The sequence below is a fragment of the Phacochoerus africanus genome, chromosome 15 (assembly GCF_016906955.1).
Source record: "Phacochoerus africanus isolate WHEZ1 chromosome 15, ROS_Pafr_v1, whole genome shotgun sequence".
In the NCBI taxonomy this organism is placed as follows: domain Eukaryota; kingdom Metazoa; phylum Chordata; class Mammalia; order Artiodactyla; family Suidae; genus Phacochoerus; species Phacochoerus africanus.
The window spans coordinates 20,170,383-20,182,633 of NC_062558.1; the positions used below are offsets into that span (position 1 = coordinate 20,170,383).

General features: G+C 40.3%; 1 protein-coding gene and 1 long non-coding RNA gene across 4 annotated transcripts in view; one reads left to right on the forward strand and one right to left on the reverse strand.

Moving 5' to 3' along the window:
* Positions 1 to 12,251, reverse strand: part of CLCN3 (chloride voltage-gated channel 3) — a 90,475-nt gene that overhangs the window by 62,089 nt on the left and 16,135 nt on the right. The window lies entirely within an intron of this gene.
* Positions 6,967 to 9,731, forward strand: LOC125116888 (uncharacterized). Its single transcript, XR_007132444.1, has 3 exons — positions 6,967 to 7,042; positions 9,292 to 9,381; positions 9,547 to 9,731. It is a non-coding gene; the product is annotated as an uncharacterized LOC125116888 (long non-coding RNA).

A 12,251-nucleotide genomic window follows, 5' to 3' on the forward strand; every position in this document is an offset into this window, starting at 1 on the left:
CAGGCTAGGGGTCAAATCAGAGCTGCAGCTGCTGCCCTATGGCACAGCAACAACTCAGGATCCGAGCTGCATATGCAACCTACACCAGAGCTCAGGGCAATGCCAGATCTTTAACCTACTGAGCAAGGCCAGGGATCAAACCAGCATCCTCATGGATACTAGTCAGATTCTTAACCCGCTAAGCCACAACAGTAATTCCAACATCTCTAATTCTATTAACACTTAATGTTGATTTATTATTCTTTTTTCCTTCCCCATCCTAAACCCCTCTAATCTAATCTTATTTATAGTCTCAATCGGTTATAGGTAACAGGTTCCTAAGGATTTACACTGACTTTCATTTGTTCTAAGCACAAATTCTTTCCAGGAATTTCCTCTAAATGTTAAGAGTTTCAGAACTGTTTAAACAGGTCCACAGATTCCACAAGATTTTATGTATTTACTTCAGCTTTTGATTGTATAGGCTTAGCTCATAACTACTAAAGCCTTTTTCAACTGAAATTCTTAACTGGAACCATAAGACAAAGCAGTTTAACCAACTATTTTCTCAATTCTCCCAAGAATATGAATAAGTAATGTTCTGTATGATGCATAGGGGCAAAGTAAATTCATCACATCCTGACACCAGAATATGAGAAGTAGAGTACAGGTTCCAAACAATTATTCACTGACATAATTTCAGTTAACTGTCTGTGGACTTCTGTAGAGCAATGACAATAATTACAGGTGATATTTGACATTTTATATATGATAATCAAAACTAAGCTCACTTCTTTCCCATCACTTTTCTGATGATATCCAACCAGTATTTGGCCTGCCATCAGCATTTTAGGCTAATTTTTGTCAAAGCACTACTTTATAACACCAAGTTCACTTTCCTGGTTCACTGGTAACATCCTGAATTACATACATCTCTGCACAAATTTGGGAAGCCCCCTACTCCACACATATTAAGTAGGATATACAGGTCAGAAAATGTTTACAAAGTAGCTGGCAACAGAATGTGAAAGATGTCAAGTGTATTAAGAACCTGAGGTTGCTTAAGTATCATATGAACCTCAGAATTATTTGCTCATTTCTAAAAATAATTCTGAGTAGGCTATGTGAAAGAATTTTGACCTTCTTCCAACAAACAGCCATTAAATGGTAGTGGTAGTGTTTTTATTAACTTAAGAATTTCTAAAAAAAACTCTTTACTGAGGAGTCACAATGTAACTATTTTGTGGTTTTTAAAGGGTTAAGAATTTATGCTGCCAAATTCAACTTTAGAGCCAAATGCCTCACTCACTAGAACAATGCCACCAATGTTATCGGTAGATGCCAGATGAAACAGTAAGACTAAAATCAACCTGTCATCCACTGAAGACATCATGCATAACCTTTGAAAGTCTGTGGCAAAGTCAAATTATGTTAACTCAGAATACACTGCTTGGATATCTAAGCTATACCTCAAGTGTACACTATTAGAAATTTCTTTCTGCCTATAAATCCCCATGCAAGGACACTTTGTTTACTAAAAATTACTCATGGATTATTTCATTAATGTTCTTCCACCTGCAGTTCATATCAAACAAATAACTTTGTTATTCTTATTCACAGAAAGCAACCAATTCCAGCTGTCTTAGCAACATTTAGAGTTTTTAGCAACAATTCTACCCAGTTGTATTCACTACACATTAACAGATATTAATAAATGTCTTCTTCCCAGTAACTTTTTCTAGGAATTCAGAATACATTCATGTCTTCAATTATTATGCAACCACTAGAAATTATTAAGACAAGCTTTGTAACATAAGGCAGTGCTTTTAATATTAACTGAAAAACTTTCCACCTCATAAACATAAGCTAGAAATACAGAGCACTGAACTCCGAGCCCACATTCAAACAATCAGCATGTCTAGCTGACTTCACTGCTGAACCCATGGTGAACACGGCTACTCTGCATCTGTCACCTGCCCGTCAGAGGAACCGTCAACTACCTCCAGAGCTGCCTTAGCTCCCACCTCTCATTCCCTTTCAGTCCCTGTGCTCACATGGCCAGTGAGTAAGCTTTTCACTCTCAGGATAAAGGACCAAAACCTTAAAATGCAGGTTTTACCAGATCTTCAGACTCAGCCCCTCCCTTTCCAGCTCCTAACTCCCCACCCCAACCCCAGGTTCCCCCTGGTATACCTGCACCCCAACTCCCAGCACCCCATCCATGCCCCCTCTCTCCACTGTCAGCTCTCATACCCACATTGCTTCTTTATGGCATTTACCGTATCACCTTATAAGTGTTTTTGGTGGGATTATTATTTATTTTAATGGTACTCTCTCACCAGAGCACAGACCCCATGGGAGAGACACATCACTCTTATTTGCTGCACTGACCCAAGCACCTGGCCCATAAAGGAGCCTAAGAATTATCTGCTGAATGGAATAGACATAGAATTAAGTATAGAAAAAATGTACCCAAATAACTAGTTATCTCCAGGTAGTAGGATTATGAGTAATCTTAATTTACCTCAATTTTATCATTCACATTTTCTACAATAAGCACAATTTGCTTTTATTATTTCCAAGTTAACTCTCTGCAACTCATTTTTTAAAATAAACTTTACTTTGGATGAATCTGATTTATAAAAAAAAAAAGCTGGCAAGACTGTACAAAGAGGTCCTGAATATCTCACCCTCAGTTTCCAGACTATTAACATCCTACATGTCCAGGGTATGTTCTTCTCAGCCAAGAAATGGACACTGGGACATGACCTTCTCCGGCTTCACCAGCTTTCCTGTTACTGTCCTCTCTCTATCCCAGGGTCCCATCCAGGACACTGCCTTACATATAGGTAACACATTCCCTAAACTCCTCTGGTCTTGGTGTTTCTCAGGCTTAAACCTGTTTTTCACGACCTTGACCCATTAAGTGTCCTATAAAATGTCCCCCAGTCTAGCTTTGTCTACTGTTTCTCCTGTGCTCAGACTGGGGTTACAGGTCTTGGGAAAGATGCCACAAAGGTGTCCCATACTGGGGTATGTGACATCCACATGGCCTTATTGGTACTGGTCACCTGGGGTGCTTGGTTAAGGCAATGTTCACCAGCTTTCTGGGCTGCAGTTACTATTTTTCCCCTGTCCTTGGGAAGAAAGTCTCCAGTTGAGCCCACCTCAAAGGAGGAGGGGGTAGGAGGTAAGCCCCTCCTCCAGGAGGTAGGACTACCCACAGAAACTATCTGGAATTCTTCTACTGAGGAGACTTGCTTTTTTTCCCCACTTATTTGTTCAATCATTTATATCAGAATCTATCATTTATGTCACATGTATGTACTCACTGTACACTTTGGTTATAATCCAATTCTACCATTTTGTTTTGTTTTGTTTTGTTTTCGGCCAACTTGTTCCAGTCTTGGCCACTAGTCATCCTCTAAGGTCATTTCCAGTGTTGCTCTGACGCGCCTTTATCTTTTTGGTTTTTGAGCACTTCCTTCCTTCTGGTACTATCCATACTCTGGGCTCACTGTCTATTTTCCTTGCCCCAGCTCTAGAACCAGCATCTTTCCCAGGCAACCAGAGTCGTCACTAAACCCTGAGGTTAATCCTGAAGTTCATAGTAACCTTGGAGTTCCCCTCATGGCTCAGCGGTTAATGAACCCAACTAGTATCCATGAAGACGTGGGTTCAATCCCCGGCCACCCTCAATGGGTTGAGGATCTGGCGTTGCCAAGAGCTGTGGTGCAGGTCGCAGACGCGGGTCAGACCTGGCATTGCTGTGGCTGTGGTGTAGGCTGGTGGCTCCGTCTCCAATTGGACCCCTAGCCTGAGAACCTCCACATGCCACGGATGCAGCCCTAAAAAGACCAAAAAAAAAAAAAAAAAAGTTCATAGTAACCTGAAGTTCAGAGTAATCTGAATTATCATGAACCCAGGATCATCTATATTAATGTCATGAGGTAATCTGTTTGGTGGCTGCACTAAGCATAAATAAGTTTACCTTTGAGACCCAAGCTAAAATCGCCACAGAGGACTCTCATGCATAACAGCAACATTCCCACCATTTATTTTACGGTACTCTTTTATTTTGAATTGGGAGGGTAGACAGATATTTTGCTTTCATTTTTCAGATAGGAAAAATGTGAAGCAGAAGTGATGACAGTGATGTCAGGGACTGGATATTAATACCTGTGCCTTTTCCCTCCTGCATATCACTAGCACTTGGGGCCCCTGTGCAATACAATTTAACCACATGGGGGATGACAGCTCCTGCCACTCCACTGAATATCCTACTGGCTTCAGGTGTCCAGTTGAACCAAAACTTTCCTCTATATATTCACATTTGTTCAATAAATAAGAAGGAAAAAAGACTCCTAAAATTTTAAAATAGGACTCGCTATTATGTAAAACAGATGAATATAAAGCAGCAAACTGGAGTTCCTGTTGCAGCTCAGCAGGTTAAAAACCCAACTAGTATCCATGAGGATGTGAGTCTGATCCCCATCCTTGCTCAGTGGGTTATCGATCCGGCGTTGCCATGAGCTTGTGGTGTAGGTTGCAGACTCAGCTCCAATCTGGTGTTGCTGTGGCTATGGTGTAGGCCGGCTTCAACCCCTAACCTGGGAACTTCCATATGCCACAGGCCCTAAAATCAATCAACCAATCAGTTAATAAAGCAGCAAACTTTTAAGGAGAGTCTATTGTATGTACGCTAACACACCAAACATTTTAAGAAGAGAGGATGAAATAAAGAGCATCCACGGCTGTCCACAATTCACTAACACCCAATCCCTCCAAAGTGTGGAAATAAGGAAAGTAAGATTGCTCATCAAGTATGTAATCAGTACATAACAGATTGGCTCTAAACAGAACAACACAGAGAGAAAAACAGACTTAGAAGCCAACATGAATTACTAGGATAATTACACTGAAAGATAGTGTGTTTAGTCTAGGAGGAAGGCAGGTTATAACCAAAACAAGTAAGAAAAGTCAAGAAAGCAAATATCTGACACAGGAGGGGCCCAAAACCAAACCTGAGAAGTCAGGTAAGGCTTCAAGGGGCATGGGGTCTCAACTGAGAAGCCAAGTACATGTAACAACTGGTACTATAAGCAGAGGAAACAGGCACAAAGACCTGGAGGTCCAGCAGCCAGGCACAAGCCCAAACCTAACATGAACAGGGCCCAGGGCAAGAGTACAAAAGAAGGCCTGTTTGCCATATGGCTAAATGTTTAAAAGTTATAAAGCAAGTTAACAAGCTATTTATGAAATATGTTCTATCCTCCTACATTGACAATCAGACCTTATAGTGACTGGGACGTTTTGGCTCCATTCTGTAAATCTGCAGCCAAATTGGTGACAATTTGGAAAACAGTGCAAAGCATTAAAAAAACAAATTCCGTCAAGAGAAAAACCATTATTTTGCTGGATCTCCCTCTACATCTGTACATATGCAGTATTTTAAGAGAACTGGGGACACATTACATATACAGATTTTACCCTCTTATACAAATCTCTGTCAGGGGGTCTGTGAGGTTAAAACATGTTCACAAAAACCTCACCTGTTATAAAGGGACACCTCTGTACCAGTTTCCTACCACTACTGTAACAGACTACCACAAACTTTGAGCAGTACACATGCACTCTCTTGCAGTTCTGGAAGCCAGGGGTCTAAAGTCAAGGTGTCTTTAGAGTTCCCATCGTGGCAACAGCAAAAATGAATCCAACTCAGAACCATGATTCTTCATTTATTCTTTTTTTTTATTCATTTATTCAAAATTGCCAAGTCCCTTTTATCATGGAAAGTAACCCATTTACAGGACCCAGGAATTATGGAGTGGGGGGCCATTATTCAGCCTCCATGATACCATCTGTTTTTTTCACTCTGCTCATGGTCAAGAGCAATGACAGGTAGAAAGCTGGCATCCAGCACAAATCTAAGCAGTGGCACTAAAAGGGAACAGGGGGTCACTGTATTCTTTAGCACCACGCACTCCTGGAGAACAAAAGCCTGTTTCCCTTCCAAATGTCCCTCATAAAACAAAGTTACTCATTAAATGGAAAGCCCTTCTGCATATTACCCTTGAACATGGTTCCATCCTGAGGAAAAGCACTTGCGTGACAATGTCTGACTTGTGAGCTGAACTTATTTTCATGGGTACCATTTTTACTCAAAAGAACAACTGATACACAAGCTACGGCTATTTAGACTTTGGAATCTGGCAGACATTTTCTCAAAATGAATCAAGTGAACCTGTCTCTTCAAGTAAAACAATGAATAGTACTTGTTGCCAATAATAAAATTCAAGCTTTCCAGCAAAAATTAAATTTTGCTGAACTTATATTCACCAACATGAGCCCGACGGCTTCCCAAGTGTTAGACTTCTGATGGGATTGTGGGATTGGTGGCAACACTACAAAAACGTGATGTGTTGGTTTTGTGTAATAAAATGTGTGAGGGTTAGTGAGATTTGCATAAATCTGTTATGGGCTGAAATGTGTCTCACCAAATTCATATGACAAAAGCCCTAACGGCCAGTACCTCATAATGTGACTGTGCTTGGAGACAAGGCCTTTAAAAAGGTAAATTTAAATAAGGTCACTAGGGTGGAGCCTAATCCAGCAGGATGAGTATTCTTAAGGAAGAAGAGATTAAGACTCAGACCAGAGGAGGAGAGAAGACAGCCATTTAAGAGCTAAGGAGAGAGGCCTCAGAGGAAAACAACAATCCTGCCAAACCCTCTGCTTCGGACTTTTTTTTTTTTTTTTGCCTTTTCTAGAGCCGCTCCCGCAGCATATGGAGGTTCCCAGGCTAGGGGTCCAATTGGAGCTGTAGCCGCCGGCCTACACCACAGCCACAGCAACATGGGATCCAAGCCTCATCTGCGACCTACACCACAGCTCACAGCAAAGCCGGATCCTTAACCCACTGAGCAAGGCCAGGGATGGAACCCGAAACGTCATGGTTCCTAGTCGGATTCATTAACCACTGTACCACGACGGGAACTCCTGCTTCGGACTTCAAGTCTCTACTGTGGCTGTGCCCTTGGCTGACAGGAAACTGTTCCATGAGGTATGCTTATCAACTGATTTGACTTAGTGATCAAACTGTGCAGTACTTTGTGCATTCTGGATTTAAAAAAATTTTTTTTATGATGTATTATGTCAAATTTACTACTGCATGAGTGGAAATCAAGACTTTATGTAGTTTTTACATGTTGTGATAGTTCTTAAAATAAACCTCTCCTAGAAATCAAAAATATATATACATCTTTTGTTGAAGCCATGCAGTCTGTGATACTTTGCTATGACAGCCATAGTAAACTAAAAATCAATCTCCAAATGACAATTTCTACCAGGTACAAAATTATTTTCAAATAACCTACCCATGCATGGGCAATATACCCCCTCAAAGCACAAGATAGGCCAATGGATTTTAATGTAACAGAGGACAAAATGTTTATCAGTATGGGTTCAGTTACCAACTATAATTAACCTTTAAGAAAATACCATTTGTCCAGTTTGGGTGCAGTATCAAAGAATATCTACAATGATATGAAAAGACTATAGTTATATTTCCTCTTTTTCTAACTATTTATTTGTATAAGGTCAAATTTTCTTACTTTTCTCATATGTTTCAACTAAACAACACATCACATGAGGTTGAACAAAGAATCTAGATGTTTTCTATTAAAACAGATTCTAGAGGTAGTTAAAAAACATAAGACAATGTCACTCTTCTAAGTTTATTTTTACTTCAGAAAACACACTTTTTTTCATAAAAATATTATTAATGTTACAATATAAAGACTTGTTTGGTTTAATTTTTTTTTTTTTTCTTTTACAGCCACATCCTTGGCATATGGAAGTTCCCAGGCCAGGGGTCAAATTGGAGCTGCAGCTGCCAGCCTACACCACAGCAACGCTGGATCCTTAACCCACTGAGCGAGGCCAGGGATCAAACCCCCATCCTCATAGAGACACAGTCAGGTCCTTAACCCTCTGAGCCACAAGAGGAACTTCAGGAGTTATTTTTAAATGAATTAAAAAAAGACTGAATTTTTTGTTTTAATTAATACAGTAAATATTGATAGCTATAACTCACATTTAAAAAAACAAAAAGCTTGTTAGTGTCCTCAATAATCTTTTAAAAATAGAAAGAAATCTTGCGAACAAAAGATCTGTGAAATATTACCTTAAAAAATATACTTAAAATGTTAGTCAAAGCCAGGCATTTTGTGGATACATGAGAGAGTGCTTTGTTTTATCTTTTTTTTTTTTTTAAGTGTCTATGGGAGCTACTCCCTTTAAAATTGATCACAGCTGCAATTATCATGACCTTGTCACATGGAATGTAAGTTGTGGACCTTCTGTTAATCATTTATCTATGTTTTCTAGCAGGTACAAAATTATTTTCAAATAACCTACCCATGAGTACAGCCTCCACTTTTCACTAAGAGGCCTTCTCATGGCTTCTATTCAGTCTAAGGTTTTGTCATGCTCTTCAAATTCTTAAAAATGAGCGGATTGTAAGTAAATCACTCTGTTATAATTCTAAAACATAATTCTAAAATCACTATCTACTACATATCAAACCTTCAGCAGAAAATAACATACCATGATGATTTCTGACAGCTTCCAGACAGTCCGTCTATTTCAAGATACCCTAAAATGCATCTATGGATCCTGGCAGAACACCACAGCCAATGCCTGTACCATATAATGATAGGGCCCTTGTGGAACAGGTCCTGCAGAGTCTAGTCAGCAACACAGTTGGATCTTACCTCAAAAGCCCTGGGAAAATCACTGCTATTTACTCCAAGCACAGCCTTGAAAATCAGTCTGGTACTTGGTGTCCATTTCACTAGGTCACGGATTATCCTAACATCAGTAAGAGGGTGTTTGTTGAGAAACTGATTGGGTTTTTCTTCTCATAAACACTGTGAATCACTTAATGACGCAGGGTCCCTCATTTCTTCTGCTGCTACAAAACTTAGAGCCCAATTCGTAGTCTCCCCTCAGAAATGCGATACTGCTAATACGTGTTTATTGGCCCCATTCCTTGCTACATTTTATGCCATTTCAAGATGTGTCCCCTTTGCCTGCTCCTTCTCAAATATTTATGTTAACTATTGAATTTTGTGTGTCTTTATATGCTGCTTTACACCTTTTCTTTCAAATGAAAAAAAACATTAATATACTTTTCACAGTAACTGTTAGCATTTTTTAACCTAAGAAGATCTAAGATCCTGGTTATATGAATCCACTTCTAAGAGACAGCTCGGTTTCTCGTACTAATGCCATGCTTCTTCATCTCTCGAGGCCACCATTCCTCAAACCTTCGTCCCTTGGTTGATGACACAACAAATTACGTACAATCTAGAAACCTGGGAGTGACTCTTGACATGGCAGGTAAGCCATTCTACTCCCATTTCACAAAAGATAAGAAGGGACAGAAGAACCTACATTTTAAACTCGTTACCCGACACTGACACAAACTAATCGTTGAAAGTTAACTTGCTACACACGTGGTTGACCCTGGTTTTCGCCTCATCGGTCATGTTTTTTTGTTCCCAGTGAGGACAGTACCATCTAAGAATAACACTGAGGTTGTACGGATGACTGCTCCTGTGTTTCATTTTCAATGAAGCAAGAACCATATGGTCGTCTTTAATGAAGACAACTCTGACGACAAAATCTTGGCCCTCTTTCCTGCTACTTGTAATGAAAAATTTTGCATTTTCCAAAGAATCTGAATGACAGACTAAAGTGACTCTCTTGCTATACTTAATTAAGTATATATCAAGTCTAACTTTTCAGCTTTCCACTAATTTAAATTTTTGATTCTACTAACTAGTCATCATTATCAAGGATAACTTCTATTTTTTAATCAAGTTCTTGATTATTTAGTATTCACTCTGAACAGTTAAGGCTGATTTCATTTTTGAGATCCATGGGTCTCTCTCTTTAGTTATTTTCAAAACAAGTGCTGTACAAAAAATAAATAATTGAACTATCTACAGGAGTTCATGGAGTCCAAAGTGGTTTATCCCTAACCCTCAATCCTAATCTAGAATCATATTTTAGTTTTAGCGCTATATCCTTTTTTTTTGTCTTTTGTTTTTTGTATTTTTAGGGCCATACCCACAGCATGTGGAAGTTCCCAGGCCATAGGGTCAAAATGGAGCTGTTGCTGCAGGACTACACCACAACCACAGCAATACCAGATATGAGACGTGTCTACAACCTACCCCACAAGCTCACAGCAACGCCAGATCCTTAACCCACTGAGCGAGGCCAGGGATCGAACCTGCAGCCTCATGGATACTAGTCGGGTTTATAACCACTGAGCCACAAGAGAAACCCACTATATCCTTTTTAATACTACTGGAAATGGTCCTGACACCTCAAGTGAATGCTAAATTAAAAGAAAAATGCTCAAGTTGAGGGGAGAGAGTCTAACATATCCAAAAGGAAAGCAACACAAAAGAAGAGAGTACCACTACCAGTTAAAGAGGAAAAATGAGGCTGAGAGACTTACAGGAGTTACAGATCTAGTACCTGGCAGAGCCAAGATGTAAATTCAGGTCTACATCTTGAAAGCCAATGAACATAAGATTTTTTTCCTTTTTTTTTTTTGTTTGTTTGTTTGTTCTTTTTGTCTTTTTAGGGCTGCACTAGTGGGATATGGAAGTTCCCAGGCTAGGGGTCCAAGCGGAGCTACAGCCCCCAGCCTACACCAGAGCCATGGCAATGCAGGATCTGAGTTGCATCTGCAACCTACACCACAGTTCATGGCAATACTGGATCCTTAACCCACTGAACGAGGCCAGGGATCAAACTCCCGTCCTCATGGATGCTAGCTGGGTTTTCTAACCACTAAGCCACGATGGGAACTCCTGAACATAATATTTTTATTCAACCCCCATGCTGAGACACCACCATTTCTTCCCAGTTATTACTGATTTGTTGGGTATTCTAAAGAGACACTAAGTCATAAAAGAACATTTAAAACCCAACTGCTTGTCCTAGTTCCAGTGCCCTGCTCAAGACACCGAGCAGACAGAGATGAGCACTCCCCCTGATGTCGCCCTGGCCCAGCTGGGGCCCGCTTCTCCCAGGATGTTCCTCCCCTAGCTACTGTGAAGAGAACCACATGCTAGGCTGAAAGAGGGGCTATCACCATTGTACCAAAGAACATTCTGACTCACAAATCAGACCTTTCCCACTGCTGGGCCTGCATGTGCTACCTCCACTCTTGGCAATTCTAAACAGGTATCAAAATGACATCCTTTTCTCAAGATGTTGCATTTACATCTATACCACCCAATTTAGCACACATCAAATGCAGCCCAATAAAATCTTTTTTAAAAGTTGTTGTCAACAGTTGTTTCACAACTTGTACCTTCTCCTAGGCTAACTCTGAGGACAGACTGTGTGGAAAACATGAACGGTGCTGACCAACCCTGTGGTCATGCCCCCTTCTCCCTTGCTAACAGAACCTTAATTTTATTTGGTTAGTAATATGCCTAATTCCCAGGAACAAATCATGACTGTTCTAATCAGTCAGTAATCTCATTCCTCCCTGTCAGTCATCGGCCTAGATGCAGACATGTAACCCAATTTTGGCCAGTTATGTAAGAGGAAGACTACTGACTGGGTTCTAGAAAATTACCCTCTCTGATAAGAAAAAGAACAACAAAAGGAGACCCTTTCTTGTACCCTTGCCCCTTCCTTCCTACTGGACATTCTTCTATTGAAAACCATGAACAAAGCCATCTCCCGCATGGGATAGCAGTGTGGAAGATGGAAGGGCCAGGGCCCCCTGTCTTTCTACTGCCCTGTGTTAATTCATAGAAAGAGCCAAAGAGCTCTTTCCAACACACGCGAAAAATGGGATGCTGTTAAATTTCACCTGATTTTTCAAATTATGAATACACATGTTTACTTGGTGTGTAACTATAATTAAAATGAGGGGAAAAAAATCCATTGATGACTAAGAGAGCAAACGACTAATAATAGCAAAATACTGTTGATGTTTTGTAAATCAAAGAGCACTGAAAATACCCAGAGACCACACAAGGCAGCAAGAACTGAAGTGCAAAAAGAAGTGAAATGGGTAGTAACCCAATAGCCCCAGCCACTTTGTGCCGAGCCATTTCTGGTCAGAGCAGCAGCATGACAGGAGGCCCAGGGAAAAGTGGGGCTGAGAGCTTTTGCCAGGCTCACGAGGTCAAGGCACGTGGACTTAATAGAGAAAAAAGAACAGTTCATGCCATAAT